Source organism: Eschrichtius robustus, chromosome 11 (genome assembly GCF_028021215.1).
Source record: "Eschrichtius robustus isolate mEscRob2 chromosome 11, mEscRob2.pri, whole genome shotgun sequence".
NCBI lineage: Eukaryota > Metazoa > Chordata > Mammalia > Artiodactyla > Eschrichtiidae > Eschrichtius > Eschrichtius robustus.
Window position 1 is genome coordinate 33,127,717 of NC_090834.1, and position 19,715 is coordinate 33,147,431.

Genomic DNA, 19,715 nt, shown 5'->3' on the forward strand with positions numbered 1-19,715 from the left:
TTGGCAATCTTATTATCTCAGAGGGACAAGGAGCAAAGATTAGTTGTTTCATCATTTAAGTAATGAGAATTTTACACTACTCTAAAGAGATTTATGAGAGTAATTAGTCTAAGCAGGAGTTTCCAGCATGAGTGTTATTAGGTGTAATAATTAACCCTAGTGGGGTAAGGTACTGACTAGCAACTTAACAATCATTGAGGATGACATGAAATTTCAGTTTCAGGCATTTGTAAATACATATAAGTGTGCACTAGTAATACTTATTTAATAAAACACTAAATTTAGTTATAAAATTATCAATATAAAACATGATGTACCAGCAAACTTTATGTATCTAATCATTAGCTTATTTTTTCATGTTCTTATAATATTAAAAACTTGCCAAAAAATTACGGTGTGGCATGATACACTAGCAGAGCACTGGTCTTGGAGTTTGCCCCCAGCTCTGCCTTTTACTGGGTCTGTGACTCTGTCTAAGTCATTTAACCTTCTAAATCTCAGGTTGATTCAGCTGTAAAACAAAGAGGAGAACTGGATATTGAAGGCCCCTTCCAGCTCTGGGCATCTATAGCTACTAAAGACACAGACATTGCTTAAATCAGGCAGCAATATTTAGTGCCTAGGCCATCAGGGTTATGAACCGAGCTCCTGATCCCTAAAAAGAAAGTGAAATTAGGATTTAAGTGCCTGCTATGTGCTATAATTTTTCCATATGTGATCTTATTTATACTCATTCAAGTAGGAATGATGTTCCTATTATATAAATGAGGATACTCAGGAAATTTAAAGAACTTGCATAGCAGGTAAGAGTTTGAGTCAAACTGAAGATGTTCAAATATCAGTTCTATTACCTACTGCGTAATATCTGTGAATGGGGATAATCATAGTTTCTACCTTAAGATCACTGAAAAAAAAAAAAAAACCCTCAACAAATGCGAGCATGCATCCAAATTTCTTAGCAAAATATCTGGCCCAGAATAAACATTCTATAAATGGTAACTATTACTATCATCTATTGTGAATAATTTTAATGTCATAACTATAAAATGTCAGTCAAGTTTAGAACTTATGTCATTTTGATTATAAACCCCACATAGACTCAATTATACCATCTTGATAAACTCTGAGAACTTGCAAAAGTTTTCTTAAATTACTATGCATCTTTCTACCCTATTTTAAAATACAATTAATACTTTACGCTTTAATCATTTTACAGTCATTGGATTTATCGTTAGTTAAAAAACACAAGCAAATCTCTCCATGCTACTTCATATTCCATTAAATCAGATTCTATAATTGATAAAATACTTTTCAGACATAATAAGGTTAGCACTTTAAAAGATATTTTAAAATAAATCTAGATCTAGAACAGAACTAAAATTTATTAGTTCTTTGGTTTAATTTAACAAAACCTTTGGTAATACCATAGAAATGACAGGACTTAATCATTTGGCAGGGGAGGAGTCTAGTGAGCAGCTGCTGAGTGTTAGGCATTGTGTCATCACTTTTAATCAATTTCCAAGTCATTTGCCTTAATCTTTCTTATTGTAGATTCCTCATCTAAGCCACAAAATACAGAAAATTATTGGAGTCCTTATTTCCATTTTCCCAAAGGTGGTACGTAATTAGTACTGCAGCAGATTGTATTTATTGTATTTTCCAGGGATGGAAAATATATCCTATCCTACATATTTTCCTTACAATGTGACATTAACATTCCTCTATTAAAAGATACGATTTACATTCCCTCCTCTTGAATCTAAATGGGTCTGTATTGACAACAGATGTGGTGTTATGTGACTTCCAAGGCTAAGTCATAGAACCATTCTTCAGACTTCTCCAACTAATTTCCTAGTCCTCATGGAAGCCCGCCCTTGGAACTCAATCACCATGTGTTGAGGAAGCCATGCAACCATGGAAAGATTGTGTGTATGTGTTCTGGCCACAGTCTCAGCTGAGATTGCAGCTGAGATCCCAGCCAACAGCCAGCATTGAGCACCGGATATGTGAAGCCTTAGGAAGATCCAGCCTCCAAACTTTGAGCTACTCCAGCTGACTCTGAGTGGAGCAGGGACAGGTTGTTTCCACTGAGTACTGCTCCACTGCAGATTTGTGAGTGAAATGCATGTCTCTGTTTTAAGTCACCAACTGTTCAATTTGTTTACCCTACAACAATGATAATCAGAAGAAATACCTTTCAAGAAGCATTGAAATACATATAATGGATACCTTAAGGCAGTAGAACTCATTTTTCATTCAAAAGTAGTTGAGTAAACCTTAGACAAATGATGATTCTGATTGAACACATACTTCCTTTTGCAGTGGCCTTACCCTTCATACAGATATTCATAGAGCTATGAATATAAAAGGTACAAACTAATACTATGAGAGGGGAATACATTCTGAGATTGATTTAAGTTAAAAAAAACTTTAGAAAAAATTGGATTTTCAAAAAATATTAGAGACTCCCAGCATTTTGTCATCTTCTAAAGAAAAGACAGAATGGTAGGATACATGGAAGCTGCTGGGAATTTACCAAATAAATTTCTACAAGATTTAGCTGACCCCTGATGTGGAAGAGTCCAGCGAGAAATGTGCTCTGCTGCTACCTGATATGATCTTTTTTTCCCAACACTCTATTGTGAATTTTCAACAAACCAACCCTCTATCAGGTATTTACACCTATTTGTTTTTCCTGTTCTCACAGGAGGAACAACTTTAATATGGAGATTTTTTCCTTATTTTTTCCCTCCTTCTTTTCATTTTAATCAGCATTAATCCTAGGCAAAATTCTTCACCCATTTCCAATCCCCATGCTCCATTTAATACATGCCATTCCCTTTGGTGCCGTCTTCTGCATCTCAGCTGATCTCCCAAGTCCTTCAGTTGTGTTTTTTCCCTGGACTGCTTACACCGGTCCAAAAGATTTAGCCTAGGTCTGCCTTCCAAGTCCTATCATCAATGCTCCAGAGCATTCTCTTTGCAGTATCTAAAATGTTTAGGCTTTGTTGAGTTTCAGGGAGACCTAAGACCCCTAAGAGACTCACTGTGCTCTCACTAGGGGCTAGAACTATGAATTACGAAGTTGGTTAAAAGGTAAACAATAAAAGAAAAAGCTATGTGAATGGTGTTGACTGAAAAAAAATGCACAACATGAGAGTTGTGAGTTAAGTTTTATTTGGGGCAAAATGAGGACTATAGCCCAGGAGACAGTATTTCAGATAGCTCTGAGAAACTGCTCTAAAGAGGTAGGGAGGAAGGTCAGTATATATGTGATTTTGGTGAAAGGGGAGTACATGCAATCAAGCACATATTTTTTGCAAAAAATTGCTGCTAGTCTCATGAAGGTTACTGCTAGTCATGAAGAGCAGACGTCACCATGAAGGATTTTAGTGTTTTTCTAGATATGAAGAGATGCAAGAGTTGGGCTTATAAAATCTTCTCCTGAAAATATCTATCTGAGGGCCTGTTCTGCCAGTTTCCCCAGAGCACAGAGGGCCTCATTCCTGATCTCCACCCTGAACGCCTTTCACAGAGTGGTGAAGGTCAGCAGCTGCAGCAGCTCATGATTTGGTCCTTGTAGAGGGAGATGGCATGTACCAGTTTGTAGTTGGCAGTGGTATCTAGCAATCACTTGACACACATCCTTCCTTTCCCCTTCTGATGACAATCACAAACATCACCAGCCAGTTATGATATCATTTTCTGCTGAGCCCTGATCTCCCCTAAACATACTTCTTAAAACAGTACTCAGGCAGCCATGACCAACTGCCTAGAAAGAGAAGAGAGGAGAAACCTACTTGCCAACTTAAACATGTAGCCACTAAAAAGCCATCATATATCAATGTTTCTCCAAGAAAGTTTTGGAATGGCACAGCCAACCCAATAAAAACAGTAAACTAGTTGAGGCTTCTTTTTAATATGCGTATCTTGCTTTTTAATTGTTTTGTGGCCTCCCACATGTGCAGAGTTCTCCTACTATTAGCATCCATCAAGCCCCAAAGTAGGTCCCACAAAAGAAATAGGGAGGTGAAGAAAAGAGGAAAAAAATCAGCATTTAATCTCTATAACTAAATTCTAACCCAATAAAATGACATTTTCATGCACGCTTTAAGAGTAACTTAAGAAATTATGGTTGGAATCCTCTCACATCTTATTAAAACCCTGGGTGATAATAGGGTACCTTGTGGTTAGTGATTTTTTTTGGTCTGTGAGGGCGAAAATGCTCCCTGAACCCTAATTCTGATTGTTTCTGATTAAGGGTATTACTTAAACATGCCTGCAGAAAAAAATGTAAATATGGAGTTTTTATCACTCTCCATGACTTTATTTCTGTGTGCCTTTATTTGTAATGAATTTCATTAAACAGAATATTCCCATAATGATTGCAGTCCAAAATGCAATTTACAATCCCTTTTAAGAGAGCTTCTTGTCCTTAGTGACCTTCAATAGATAAATTTGCAATCCCCTTCAGTAGGCATGTGTGTAGCTGCTTTTAGTTTGGTTATTTCATATCAGGTAGAATTGCCTACCCTTCCCCATCCCCAGTGTCTGATTAAAGTTACTCCATGGAGGAGAAAGAGAATTTATAATGTGAGCAATAGCATCAGGAATTGATCTATCATCACCTGGAAACACTGGGCTCTGAATAATTGATCACTAGCCAGACCTGGAAAACATAGTTATGACGTTGAGTTAGATGGGCCATTCTGAGAGTAAAATAATAAACTTTCTGTAAGACGCCTCCTACGTAGACACCAGCTCTGTCAATTGCAAAGTAAGCAGGTTCATCTGCCCTAATTAATTTGGGAACAAAATGTAGATGGCACATCCCAAATGGTAATAGTCTGAACAAATTCAGCAGCTGCCTTTGTTTACAGGTTGTGTACACAAAATCAGATGGAAAGATTTTTAAAAGAACAGTAAATGGCAATCTGCATGGATAATGAATTGGATTAATGTAGCAATTAAAGCTTATTAGAATGAAGCATTACCCTTAGAGAGAACCTGACAATGATGTAAAAGCTGAGGATCTGCTTTCAAAAACTGAGGTTTAACAAAGGAAATTTAAATTCTCAAGAGGTTATAAAGTCCATTGTGAATATGAATGGCCATGCAAGACAAGACGGTTGAGGTTTAAGAAGTAAGCTTAGCAGAGTAAAAGATTTAGAACAAGGATAATTAAATATTATTCATCTGGAAGATAGGTTTCCCTTAAACGAAGGGTGCCAAGTTTTCTACTGATAAAAACATATCTGGGGGGCTAATACTTCCTTCTTAACATGAAAGAGAAACTTGTGAATTATAAATATTTTACCAGAAATGAAAAAAAATAAAGGAAAATGGAAGTGCAACAAGGAAGGGTGATAATGTGTAAATGATTTTACAAATGTAAAATGAGACACTGAGAGGTGAAGAAAGGCTAACAGCAAAGTTAATAAACCTCATTCTTAGGAGGTGGCTGACATTATTCAATCCCATTATACAGATTATAACCAAAACAAGGTGGAACGTGTTCCTGAAATTTTTCTATTGTTCACCGGCTCAGAATTTGGGGGGCAGGAGGAAGCTACTACAGAGAGAATGGCATATAGTTCCTCAAGTTGTACTATTACAACTTGTCAGAATTTCATTATGGAGTTTCCTTCTCTGCTGGAAGTTATTGCTCCTGTATCTGGTATACTCTGAATGGTACACAAACATGAAAAAAGTTTTATTTTTCTCTAATGACCATCCCCACAAGTGCTGTGTTGAATTCTTTTCTTGGTATGGTGGTAGATTTCCCAATAATGCCTTATGTGGAAACCATCAACTTCCAATTTACTCAATTTACTCTAAGTTTAATTTAAAATTCCACTGAATCAAACTTTCCCCCATGTGTCCAGACACATGGTTTGAGGAACCTGACCTGGTAATGGGGTGTGGGTCTGCTTTTTAATTCTTCCTTTCTGACCTTTACCTTGAAGTGAAAGAAGGATTTTGGTCTACTCTGGAAACACCTCTTTCATCCTCTCTTAAAGGATTTTGGAAATTCTCAACACTAGCTTCTCATTAGCATCACCAGGGACCTTTGAAAAAATATCCATACCAGGGCTCATCCTTGGTCTCATACATAATTTTAAAGGTGATTAAAAGGGGGGAGCACGTGTCCACCATTTCAAAAGCTACTGGTTTTGTCCTCTATATTCGTTTCGACTGGTTTTGGTTTTCATGGTAGCATTGACTGACTGTTGATATCCTCTTGGTGACAGCATTCAAATGGCATGGCTAGGGAAAGGGGTGGGTATGGAAAGAGTATTTCAGCAGACCTCCCTGTTATATACAGAAAAGTATAAGATTTGACTCCAGCCTGACCTCTTTCAAACTTCTCCTTCTCCTGATTCCTCCAGAGCACAATTATTGACCTTTTGTTGCTGGGATCTTCTTGCCCCAAGGCTAACTCTCTTGAATGGCAAAATGACTCTTCATCAGCTACATTCTATAGTGTCTAGTTGAGCCTCAAGTATCCTGTGTACACACAAAATGGTGAGTTGATAAGCAGATAGCCCCACTGCTGCCCTTACTCCTTCCTCTGACAACTTTCTCTAAGTCTCTTTTCCCACTGCTCAAATAGCACCAGGGTGCCTGTCAGCATAGCCTCTATAGCTTACACAGATGAACCAGTGATGAGATACCATGCTCTGCTTTCTGGGGTATCCCAATCTTTACAGCTGATTGAGTCAATGTTGTCTTCAATTTGCTAGAGGTGGAGTAGGGAGTTCACGCCATTCTGACTTCAAAGCTCAAGATCTTTCCACTAGGAATTAATGGAGGTAAAAGGAAATGGAGAACACAGAACATAGGAAGTGAGATGGTGGGAATACTCAGGTTAGCAACCCCATTTGGAAGCCAACTCCAGACATAACCCTGCCATGATACAATCTGAAGGACTTGGTGTTTCTCTACAATTTACCCTGAGTAGTTCCATTCTCTTGTGTTGAATGAAAACATGGCCCAACACAATATTCTCAAGCATAGCAACAATAAATAATTTAGGCATAACACAAAAATAGAAACAAAAATTCACTGTCTACACAATTACTGAATACTTGATAAAGAAAGAAAGGGCATAGTTCCCTTCTCAGATGCACAGGTAGTGTAATTGGCATGTCCACTGGGGGAACTTTAACATGTACGATTTTTAAAGCTTCACAAAGCTATTAATCAAGTATAATGTCACAGTGACAGATTCCTTTGAATTTGTTTTAAGATAGAAGAAAACTTCAATAAGTTGATTATGAGAAAATTCATTTACACTGATAAGAAAATTTTACCTGTGCAACTTAGCACTGTATTCTAAAATGTGTCCTAATATACAGACCTGCGAAGGACGTTTACCCAAAGCTCCTCAGGGACGTAGCAATGCTTTTAACTCAGGTAATCACCTAGATGTCCTGATGATCTATGAGAAGTCAGGGATTTCACTGTGAGGATGGCACAGATATAGGCAATCAAAAATTTAAGAAATACGTATCAAAACAATAAGTAGAATCTCACAAATTAGAACAATTTTCTTTATAAAAATTAGTGAGGACACTTCTGCTTCCAGTAACAGTGCGCTAGACTATTTTAGCCAACTTTCCCAGCAAAAACACCTGGAAAATATGGAGAAAATATTTTTAAGTTTTTAATACATTGAGAATAACAAAGAGATAAAAATGACAGTGACAATTTAGGAAAAAGAAGGAAACAGGGAGAGGAAAACTCTGCAATGAAGACTGCTTTTCCCACAGAGGTGACTGTCGATTCTGGAAGAAGTGGCTGAGAGGATGAGAAACTAAGTGATGCCTGTGATGGTCAAACAGAGCATGATGAAAATTTGGAATCCCAGTCCACTATGCAGGAAGGACTCTGGTATAATTCTCAGGCTTTAGCTTGGGACCCAGAAGGTTACCACCTAGAAATAATGGAAAATCATATGTCTCTGCTGTGACTAAAGCCTAGTTTGAATCATTTCAAATCCCTGAAAGTGTATTAAGGTGACTCACGTTCACATGTACTCCTACTACCTGACCAAAACAAATGTAAATCCTACATAGAGGAAGATAATATTATCCAGAACCTCAAATTATTTCTATAAATTTCCATGCATAATGAATGGTATTTTATCAATATCAAATCACGCAAAGAGATAAGATATTGTAAACAAAAACAAGAGAAATAATAAACAGCAGAAACACATCAGTGGCTCCAAATAGTGGGTACTAAGCATAGCTTTTAAAACAACTATGCCTTCAAGGAAATGAAAAAAAAAAAATGAGAATTGGGAAAATAAATCAGGAATTATTTTAAAAAAAGAATCAAATGGATGTTTTTGAACTAAAAAAATGCAATAACTGAAATTAAGAATACAATGGATGGGTTTAAAAACAACTTAGACATGGCTAAATAGAGATTTAATGAACTGGAATATGAGTCAGATGTAAATATCCCAAATATTAAGTACAGAAGTACAGAGAGATTAGTGAATGAAAATGCAGAAAGTACACAAGAGATATAGGGGATACAGTTAAGTCTAACCTTAAGGTGCTTGGAGTTCTAGATAGACAGGAGAGAATGAGCATAGCAATATTTAATGTGATGCTGAGAATTCTCCAAACTGACAAAAGTCATCAAATTACAGATTCAAGAAGCACTTCTAACCCTAAGCAGGATAAACATAAGTGGGATAAACACACCAAGGTGCATCATGGTAAAAACAACTGAAACTCAAAAATAGAAACATAATTTGTAAAACAGTCATGGTAAAAACATAAATTAGCATCAAAGAAGCAATAAACTCATCCCTAGGAAACCATATTAAAAATACACTGTCAGAAAGATATATCTTATGCACAAGGTTATTCACTGTGACATTATTTGTGATATCAAACAACTGAGAATAAAACACAAATGTCTATCAATAGAGGACTAATTGAATAAAGCTCAGCACCTGCACAAAATACTGCCCTGGGACGTTCAGTCATTGTGTGCTTCTCAATATTATGTAACGCAAAGTACACAGCACAACCTATGAAATATTCTTGCCAAAAATAGTTGACCCTAAATCTTACTGAGCCTTTAGAGTTAACTTCCAATTTATAAGCTATAGGGGGCTACAGGAACAAATAAATGACACTTCAAGAAAACAGACTAATCCAGAATATAGGACATTCTCCAGGACAATAAATTCAGCTCTTCAACAGGGTAATGGCATGAAACGAAAAAGGTGGTAGGAGGGAATTAAAAACATAACTACCAAATGATGCATGGGATTTTCTCCCTAACTGGAATAAACTGATTATAAAAAGCCACCTTTAAGTCAATCAGGGAAATCTAAATAACGACTAAGCAATCAACGACACAAAGAAATTGTGGCATTGTGCTTATGTAGGAAAATAATTGTGTTTTTAGAAATGCATCCTAAAATATTCAGGGCTAAAATGACATGAGATCTGGGATTTGCAAAAAAACTACAAAAGGGGAAAGGTAAAGCAAATGTGGCAAAATCTTGATCTTGATAATCATTGGATATGGATTATGGCTTTATGGGATTTCCTTATAATCTTCTTTCATGTATTTTTTAAAAGTTTCACAGTAAATTTTTTAAGTGAATTTATTTCCCAGAGGAAGGACCTCAGAGTGTCATAACAATTAGATATTCATTCAGGCATGAATTCTTATTGCCGATACTCATACATCTTCTATGTCAGCCTCTGCTCTAGGGCACAGAGGTCAACAAGGCTGGCCCAGGCCCTCGACTTCACAAGCTTACAGTTTTATAGGAGTGGAGATGAGTGGGCAGGGAATAACAGAGGAGCATAACGAGTGCAGTGGTTGGCATGTTCAGTATGCTTTGGGAGAACACAGTAGGGAACGTCTAGCCCAGAACCAGGGTGGGCATGGGGTCGGGATAACCTTCTCAGGGTGTCACCTATGTTGAGATGTGAAAGATGAGTAGAAGTTAGCCAAGGAGGTAAATGGGTTCTTTCTAATCATAGGCCAAGAGAAACTCAGTCCAGATACAAGGGACACAAAGAAGGCCTCACCTAGTCTTTTGTTACCAAGGCCACTTTGCAATACAAAAGGTGGGTTCTGCCCCTACTCATTCTGCACAGTGATTCTACTTGTTCATGTGCAAGTGAACCCCTCTAATCTGTAGCACCTGCCCTCGAGACTTGTAAGGTGGTCTCCTATTTGAAGTCAATACTCTGCTTAAATGTACAAACAGCATGTCTTTCACTGAACCTGTTTCAGCTACTCTGAAAGAATACTGTCTCTAAGTGACCTCCATGGGGCCATCCATGTGAATGTTGCACACCCCATAGAGTTTATACTTTGAGTACACATTTCCTGAACATACACCCCACGTTTGATTATAATCTGCCTAACCAGTTCCACATGATGTGCTAACAAACCAACAAACACAAGCTTCATTTTCTTTATGCAGTTTTGATCCTAGTCACAATACCCTGGATAAGGCACTGACAGCCTTGTTTTACGAATGAGGAAATGATAGGGAGACAATTGTTCAGGAAGATCAAACAACTTGTCAGAAATAATGACCTGGGATTTTTGTAAGTGAATTCAGTTATCCACCCCCCTCCACCAACACCCTCAAATGCATCCCCTCACCTTAGGGTTATACCTGAAATGGCAGTTGAAGAAGAAATTGGGTTTGTAGTTTCTAGTATAAGATACAGTACTATGATGAGGGGCTGGTAGTTCTCAACTAGTTGGACATCGACTGTTGCAACAGATCTGGAAGTACTGGTTGAAATAAAATGTCATCATGATCAGGCACATGACATTTTCAGAGAACTGTAGTGAACAAATTGCAGCTTCTACTGAACTTATGTTAATTTTCATCATAAAAATATGCTCTGTGAGTTCATAATCCAAATTTTTAGGAATCGTATAATATGTGAGAATGTCACCCTTCCTTTCTATCTCACCTTCGGCCATCCCTTATGTCTATCTCATCACTGGCCCTTGATTGGACTTGAATCTCCATCATGGTCCATGAATGCATAGAATACCATCCTAGATAGAGATATACCCGATTCTCAAGAGCAGAGACAATGGCAAAAATGATTATGTGGTTTAAATAAATATAGCAACAGTAATGCCACCACAATCTATTCCCATGGTGAAAGTAATTAAGCACCCCAGTTCAGACATCTCCTGCTCTCCAACAATTACCAGATCAGCAAGAAATCACATATTCTAACTGAGCCACCTAGATTATTGTCAAAAGCATCTAAGCTTGTTTAACCTGTGATGCTGGGAAGAAGGCAGGGTCAAGAATGTTCCATTGAAGCAAAACAAACTTGCTCCTGGTTTTCTTTAGCAGCCTAATTCTGATGCAGTGAAGCCTGAAATATGTGGCTTTTTTGTTTTATTTAACACGTGGAAGGGAAGGAGGTGAGGCAATGGGTGAAATAAGTGAACAGGATTGTGAGGCACAAAACACCAGTTATATAATAAATCATTGGGATGTAATATATAGCACAAGGAATAGGTCAATAATATTGGAATAACTTTGTATGGGGACAGATGGTAACTAGACTTATCACAGTGATCATAATGTATGCAAATGTCCAATCCTTATGTAGTGACCTGAAACTAACATAATATTATACATCAACTATATTTCAATTAAAATTTTTTAATTAAATTAAATTAAAATAAAATGCAGGAACACTCTTCAAATCAGAGTGCTGGTATGCTACACTAACAACAGCTTCTACATCAGGGTAAAACTAGAATATTCTTTATCAATAAGCTAACAGTGAAGAGAAGTTAACATTTATTGAATGCTTACTGCATGTACGTTATCTCTCATGCCTCAAATCAATCTTATCAAGTAGGTTCCTATTATCTCCATTTTTACAGACTGAGAAACTAAGGCTTAAGAAGGTTAAGTAACTTGTTTAAGCTACTAGGTAGCAGAGTCTGGCTTCAAATTCAGGTGTTTATTGGACTCCAGAAACTGAGTGCTAAACAAAAATGTCACACAGATCCTATCTGTAGTATTTAAGGAAGGCCTTGTCTCTCTCTTTCATTTAGTACAGGAGACCCAGTAAATAGCTTAAACACTAGGAGCTCATTATCCCCCTCCACAAGATATCAGGTGCCAGAATAATCCAAGGGCTCATTCTGAGGCTCTGCAATGCCATCTGGGACCTGGGTTCCCTCCATCTTTCTGCTTTGCCATCATGAGTCAGTAGCTCCAGTAGAGTTGCCAGATGACGGGTGCAGCTGATACTCTCCTCACACACAGTGTCTTGGAGAGGCTGAAAGAGGTGGGAGGAGGGTTTCTCCACACACTCTCATTTTTACAGGAAGGAAAGTCCTTTCCAGGAGTTTCTCAGGAGAGTTTTCTTGCTGTCTAATTGGCCAGGGTGTAGTCACAGCCCACCCTTAAACTAATGACTGTCTCTGATAATGACTTTGCCATGATTGGCTTCGTCTTATCAAAATTTATCCCCTTGAGGGCTGGGGAGAAGCCCCATGAAGCAGAAGAAAATTGAAGTCTTTAAACAAGGTGGTTTGTAGTGCCAGGAGGCAAAGAGAGCTGTTGGGCATTTAACAATAGCTCACCGCTTTCCACTCCTTTGGCCACCCGATACCCATATGTGCCATTTTTTATGCTAAAAATAACAGCCTCACACTTAACACTCATTCTTACATTTCCTAAAGGAAATAAACCTCAAGGATCATCCAGTATCTGGCTCCAAGTATTGGACATCTGGGTGATGCACACTTTTCTTCACTGGGCCCATGTTTGCAACCCTATGGTTAAAAGACAAGTTATCTGCCCATAACATTAAAATGTACACCGGAAGAAATGGAAGAAGATAACTGCCATAGCAACGTACATGTGGACAGCGTGGAAGGAGAGGCAAAGCAGAGAGGTGCGAACTCATTCCTACTCACCTGAATTAGAACAATGAAGATTCTGCTCAAGCGGCCCAGTTAGCCCCCAGGACAGCCAGTCTGGAAGTCTGGCTTCTGCCCTCTGGGAGGATGCCCTTGACCATTGTCCTCAGTAGGCTTACTTCTGCCCCCTGGAGGGACAGCTCTCATCCCCTATCCTCCATAGACCTGGTTTTGCCCCCAGGGAAGGTCTCCCTTGTCCTTTGTCCTCCACAAAACTGGTTCTGCTTTCTGGGTGGTTCATCCTCCCTGACTACATCTGAGATGGACAATATGAAACAACTTTTCCGAAGTACGCACAGATTTAGCCACCTACTTCATGTTGGTTCAGGTGCAGAGGCCTGCAATTTCCCTTCGGGGTTAATGATTCATAGGCTGTTCTGTTGCAAGTTTTCCTTAGCAACACAGTGATGCACGAACTTGTAGACACTTCCAGTCATTTTCACAGGTTAGTAACCACAGGTAAAATGTTTGATTCGACATGGTCTCTAATTCTGGAATTTTTCTTTCCCACCCACTGTCCTTTGACCTCTGCACTCTGCCCTTCTCCCTCTCTCTTAGTTCAGTGGCCCCTACCTTAAGACCTTTGAAAAGTATAGTCTTTGTTGGAGAAGCTGCCACTTTTATTCAATCTTTGCAGACAGCCTTGCCTCTCTTTCACTTAGAAATAATTAATAATGGGGGATATTTGCAAGTGGCCTGAGGCAGCAAATTTACTAATTTTATCTTCTGATAAGTCTCCTGTTTCCCTGCTGCTTTATAAACTGGCTTTAGCTTAGGGGGCAGAAACTGACTTTTCCAGCACTGCAAGACTTCAGATTAAAAGACTCTCAGTCAACTCAGTTTTCAGCCTATAGGCATTTTTTAGCAAAGCCTTCCTTTTTGTCCTCACAGGGGCCACATTCAGATAATTTGTCTCTTTCTTGTAGAACCTTAGTGAAGGAGTCTATAGACAGTCAATAAATCCCCATGCACTGAATTTTTCCTTCCATTTCTTCCAAATTAGATCAGAATGAAGTCTGCAGCCCAAGAAACAACTGGTAGTTAGATCAAGTATTTTGAGACTGTGTAACAGGTATCTCCAACTTTCCAGATGGGAGTGCTACAGCCATCACTGTCTTCCATTCAGTCTACCTCGCTCTGCAAGTTCTGTATTTTATGGTCTGTTCCTTATAGCATTCCAGAACAAAATTTGTATCATATATTTGCCCTAAGCTTTAAATAACAGTTGTCCAATTAAAATTAGTTTAAATTATATGAGGACTATTATCTCAACAAATCCAGAGACAAGATATTTCAAAGGTTACTGTAATCATTAGTAATGTTCTCAAGAACCTATGTTTCTTCCATCTTTCTTCTCTATCATCCTCAGTGTGCTGGCTACTCTGCTTATGCTAGAATCTGGCTTTAGGAGCTCCAAGTATTATCTCCCCACATGGCTTCATCCACAAGCAAAGAAAAAAAAAAAAAAAAGGAAGCATTGAAGAATTTCTCTCTTCAATCAAAGTGAAAGTCTTTCCCAAAAGATTTACCATTTTATCATATTGACCAGAGTGACATCTCACATCTGTGCCTGTCAAGTGAATGGAATTATAGTCACTGGTTTGATCAAATCAACATTCATCCCCTTGAACTGAGGAAGGGCCCATAATACTGAAGAATCTTTGAGTTATAAATGCAGGAGGGGTGGTCGTTGGATAGGTAACCATATTTTCTAATACCCTAAGCTCTTATTTTAGAACAATGTTCCTCCAAGTGCAGTCCAGAGATCTAATGTCTGATTAATATAAACATATGCCTGGGCCCCACTCAGAACTACATTAGCAGACTCTCCAGGGTAAGGTCCAGGAACTTGCATTTTAACAAGCTCTCAGCTGATTTTTTAGCACATTAAATACTGACAACCACTTCAGAAATCTTTGGGACTTCATCTGATTAAAATTCATATCCTTATGTCATCTATACAGAACACTGTTCTTGGTAGATGCTTAGTGGAGTTTAATTACTGTCATATTCAGAAACTGATGAACTTTTTTCCTTCTTTTGTTTTTTCCCTTCTTTTCTATTTTTCTTTCCAGAAAAAGTCATCTAATTATTTTATTACTTCCCGTAGGATTAAGCACTTCTCTCTGTGCACAATAAATGTCATTTTAAAGAATTGTGTTAATCCCTCTTCTATGAATTTTATTCCCTGAAAATCAGTAAGAGGAAATGTAATTAAAAACAAAGAAACAAAAAAAAACTAGAAGGAAAAAATCCAAATGAGAAATCAGTTTCTTGTTTTATTTTTATGAGGAAATCATTTTCTCTGGACTCTCCTTGATGAAAATTGAAGTAGAATCTAGATGGGGAGTGAAACAGAGGTAATAACATCATGAAATTTGGTAATTTTTAAATGTTAGTCATTTGATGGCCACATAGAACATTCTTCTCCAAGAATGTTCAAAGCTAACTTATTTCCTACTTCACTTGACACCCAGACCTGTGAAAGTTCCTCATCCATTGTGTATGACTGATTTCATGTCATGGGGCAGAATGATAATAAGACCAAATAATAAGTGCTAATATAGTGCTTACCATGACCAGGCACTGTTTCAAGAGCTTTATTTATGTTAACTGATTTAATCCTCATTCAGATAATTTGAGGCACATATCCTCATTAATGTTGTAAGCCTTGTTTTACAGGCAGGGGAGCTGAGGCAAATTAATGACTTGCTCCCTTATAAGTAACGAGATGGGTTTTGAACTCAAAGTCTGGCTGCAGAGACTGTTCTTGAAACCACAGTGCTGTTAACATCTCTCAGCCAACACCACAAACTGTTGTCCTGTGAACACCTGGTGGCTTGTGTTGAGTTCTTAAAATTTTGTAATTAGTATAAGGTATCTGAAAATGGATAGAATACATTTTTAAATTTTGAATTCCAGCCTTTGTTGAAAAAAATCAGAAAACTTGTGCTGGCAATATTAGGCCAGGGACACCCCATGGCAACCAATAGCTGGAAGTGAGTAGAAACTGTCCCCTTCTGATGGGTCATTCTCTTGTTTGTTAAAGTTTCTCTCACCTTTATTGCTTCCTGACATGGAGACTGAGAGATCATGCTATTTCTTTTATTATAGTAAAGGAAAGAACCCACAGCTCTAAGAGAGACCGTGTGGTATAATGGTTAAGTACTTTGATTCTGGAGCCAGATTGCTTGAATTTAAATTCCAGACCCAACATTTATTAGTTGTACAATCCTGAAAACTTACTTAACCTCTCTGTGCCTCAGTTTCCATTTCCTAATCTGTAAGATGGAGAGAATAAAATCCACTCAAAAATTTAAATGAGTTAATATCTGTAAAGTAAACACTATACATATTCATATAAAGTAAACATACACATATAACAGTTTCTGGCACATAGTGAGTACCATACATTCATTCTCCCATCAGAAGTAAGAAAATGAAAGATGGATGGAGAGTACCCTGAGCTTCATGGAAAATGAAAGAGAGCATATTGCTTCAGATAACTGAGGAATCTTCCTATGTGATCTTCAATATGCAAACAAGGCTAGTAACGTGACATAGGTGGATTGGGTCTCATCCCACTGCATGAACCCGGTTTAATTTCTTAAAGCAGGGAGAGGGAGGAGTTTCCCCCATCAATCTCCAAGATTTCCCTGTTGAAGAAACATTATTTCAATCCTGTTTTTACGTCCGTGGAGCCTGAGGCTCAGATTGCCCAAAGATTCCACCTAACGTAATACAGACCTGTGATGGCAGAGCCAGGACTTTTAACCAGGCCACTTGCTCCAAAGACCAGGGTTCCTCCCACCGAACTTCCCAATCTCAAGTCCTACCACCTCCCTGGTATGTATTATAAGATAAATTTAATGCATTTAAAATCATGTTTGGTGCTTTCTGTGTAACTGAAAATCTGGTTCACTTGTAAGTGGAAAAGCCAAGATACTTTGAGCTATTTTGTTCCTGGATCCATTCTTATGTCAGTAATTAAGGGGAATTGATCTTTTTTGGAGGATAAACTTTACTCTGCCTTCACATGTTCTTTTTTTCAACTTTATCCAAAAGTTTGAAAGGTGCCTGGTTATGCCAATTTCTACATGTGGATGCTGTAGACTCTATTTTGAGGAAGGTCACAGGTCCATCTTCTCACACCTAGAATCTACACAAAATGGGTAAAATGGCATGTTTTTAGTGGCTCAAACACTACCATTCCTGATTAGGATATTTTTGCTTGTTATTTTATCCCCAACTCATCTTATTTGAAACATTATCATTCTCATTGGGGGAAAATGTCAGGATATCTAATGCATCCTCACAGCATATACATTTTCCAGGAAAAGTGTTTGGAGGAATAAACTCACAGAGTAAATAGCAAAGCCCTAACTTCTTGTATGATATTTAAGACCCTCCACAATCCAACACCAACATATGTCACGCTAAATGTCACATATACCTCATAGCGCCAGGCATGAGGGTTTCGCCACGTAGTTACTTGGGGCCTTTCTTTCTGGAATGTCCTCCCCTGAGCTACAACGCCACCACCATTATTGCTCCTCTGACTACATCTCAGACATTATGGACTCTAGGAAATATTTCAGGGCGTTTCCTTTCCACTCCCACAGGGTGCATCCTTCCCTCATTTGTTCTGGCTTTTACTAATTACTCTTACAGTGTGAACCAATAATTACATCTCTTCCACTAGATCATGAGATCCCTGAGGGTGGAGACTGTGTCTTTGGTTTCTGCTTCAAATTATTTTTATTTAATAATTTTAGTTTTTACTTTATAATCTTTACTTATCACACAAACATTCTTTCAAGATAAATTGAAAGACATCCCTTCAAATGCTTTCATATTGATTAATCAACTGTTTATTTTCCATTGGACTTTCTAACTTCACTCCAAGTTTTTACTAATTCACAATGTTCTGTACTGTTCATAGTACAGATAACCCACTAATAGCTGATATATGTTGAACTTGAACTATGGGCCAGGTGTTCTCTGAAGCACTAGTTTTTTCTCATTGATAATGAGATAAGAGCTCTGTATCATTATCCCCATGTCAAAAATAAAAGAACTGAAGTCCAGGTAGATTATATAATGTGCCGAAGTAAGTGGTGGGGTAAGAATTCAGACTCCAAAACTGTGTTTTCTCACCCACTACTCTACACAGCCTCTCAAAGCAATCTTTGTAGTCTGCCCCTTTTATGCCTGACATTGTGTCATCAACATTTGCCATATCATTATCCTTAAAAAAGGGAGTTTTACTTATATCATAACAGTACAAACCATTTGAAAATCCAGGGACTTCCCTGGTGGTCCAGTGGTAAAGAATCCACTTTCCAATGCAGGTGACGTGGGTATGATCCCTGTTCAGGGAACTAAGATCCCACATGCCGCAGGGCAACTAAGCCCGCATGCCACAACTACTGAGCCTGCGTGCCTCAACTAGAGAGAAGCCCTCATGCTGCAACAAAGAGCCTGCATGCTGCAATGAAGATCCTGCGTGCTGCAACTAAGAACAGACGCAGCAAAAACTAAAAAATAAATATTTTTTAAAAAAATCCAAAAGACTGTTCCAAAAAAAAAAGCGGTAATAAGGAATTTCTTATTCATTTCCTTCTCCCAGAACCTAACACAATGCTTTTTGCTTGAATTGTTGAATATGTTGATTTGATTTGATCAACTTCCTTAGACCTCTGCAGTAAAGTACAGAATCCTTGCCTAACAGGAAGTATTCAATATTTTTCCAGAGAGACTGATGCTCCTCACAAGAGCAGGAAGCATGGTTACACAGCCTGGATGTCTCCTTTGTGCAACTACTACAGGACGTGGCCCATAAAGTGTGAGTAATACATGTTCTTCTCATTCACCCATCTGGTCGGATGAATCGGTGTTGGCAGAGACCCTGAAATTTTGGACTGATCACATCAAAACATTTACACTGTAAACAAACAGCTTGTACCACTCTTACAAATTCTTTGAAATCACACTTATTTGTGGCCTTGGAGAAGTCTTCCACTGTCTCTTGCTACATCTTCCCTCTTCCTTAATGGCATCTAAGGTGACAAGGAGACATGAGGAGGGCTCCTGGTTTGCTGACAGTGCATTCAGTCAGGAGTGTGTTGCTAAAACCCAGCTTTATCAAGTTACAAGTAACAAGTAATTACCATGCAGCACATCACCTGGAGTACAATTATGCAAATTTGCATATGGCTCAGCTGCACAGTTTAGACAAATATTTATCATTGTCCTAAAGCCTGCCTTGCAAAGAGAAAACAGGCCAAGTGGTATTCTATCATTGCACATTCCCTATTTTTTAAACCACGAATGAACTAGGCTGTTTTTAATCTGGAACACTAAAACATTCTGGAGGAAATATCCTCGTATTAGTCTTTCATGGAGGAAGGAAGTTCTAAGGAAACTTTGATTAACCTTAAGACGAGACAATTCAGAGAAAACAAGAGAGCTGTTTTCAAATATGTGAAGGCCATCATGTAGAAGATGGAACAAACTTGACTTCTATTGTTCTGAAAGGCCATGTTGAAATACATAGATCAGAATTTCAGAATTACAAAGAGACAGGCCTCAACCCAATCTAAGGTGGAATTTAAAAAGAACACAAAGAGGGCTTCTCTGGTGGTGCAGTGGTTAAGAATCTTCCTGCCAATGCAGGGGACACAGGTTCGCACCCTGGTCCAGGAAGATCCCACATGCTGCAGAGCAACTAAGCCCAGGCACCACAACTACCGAGC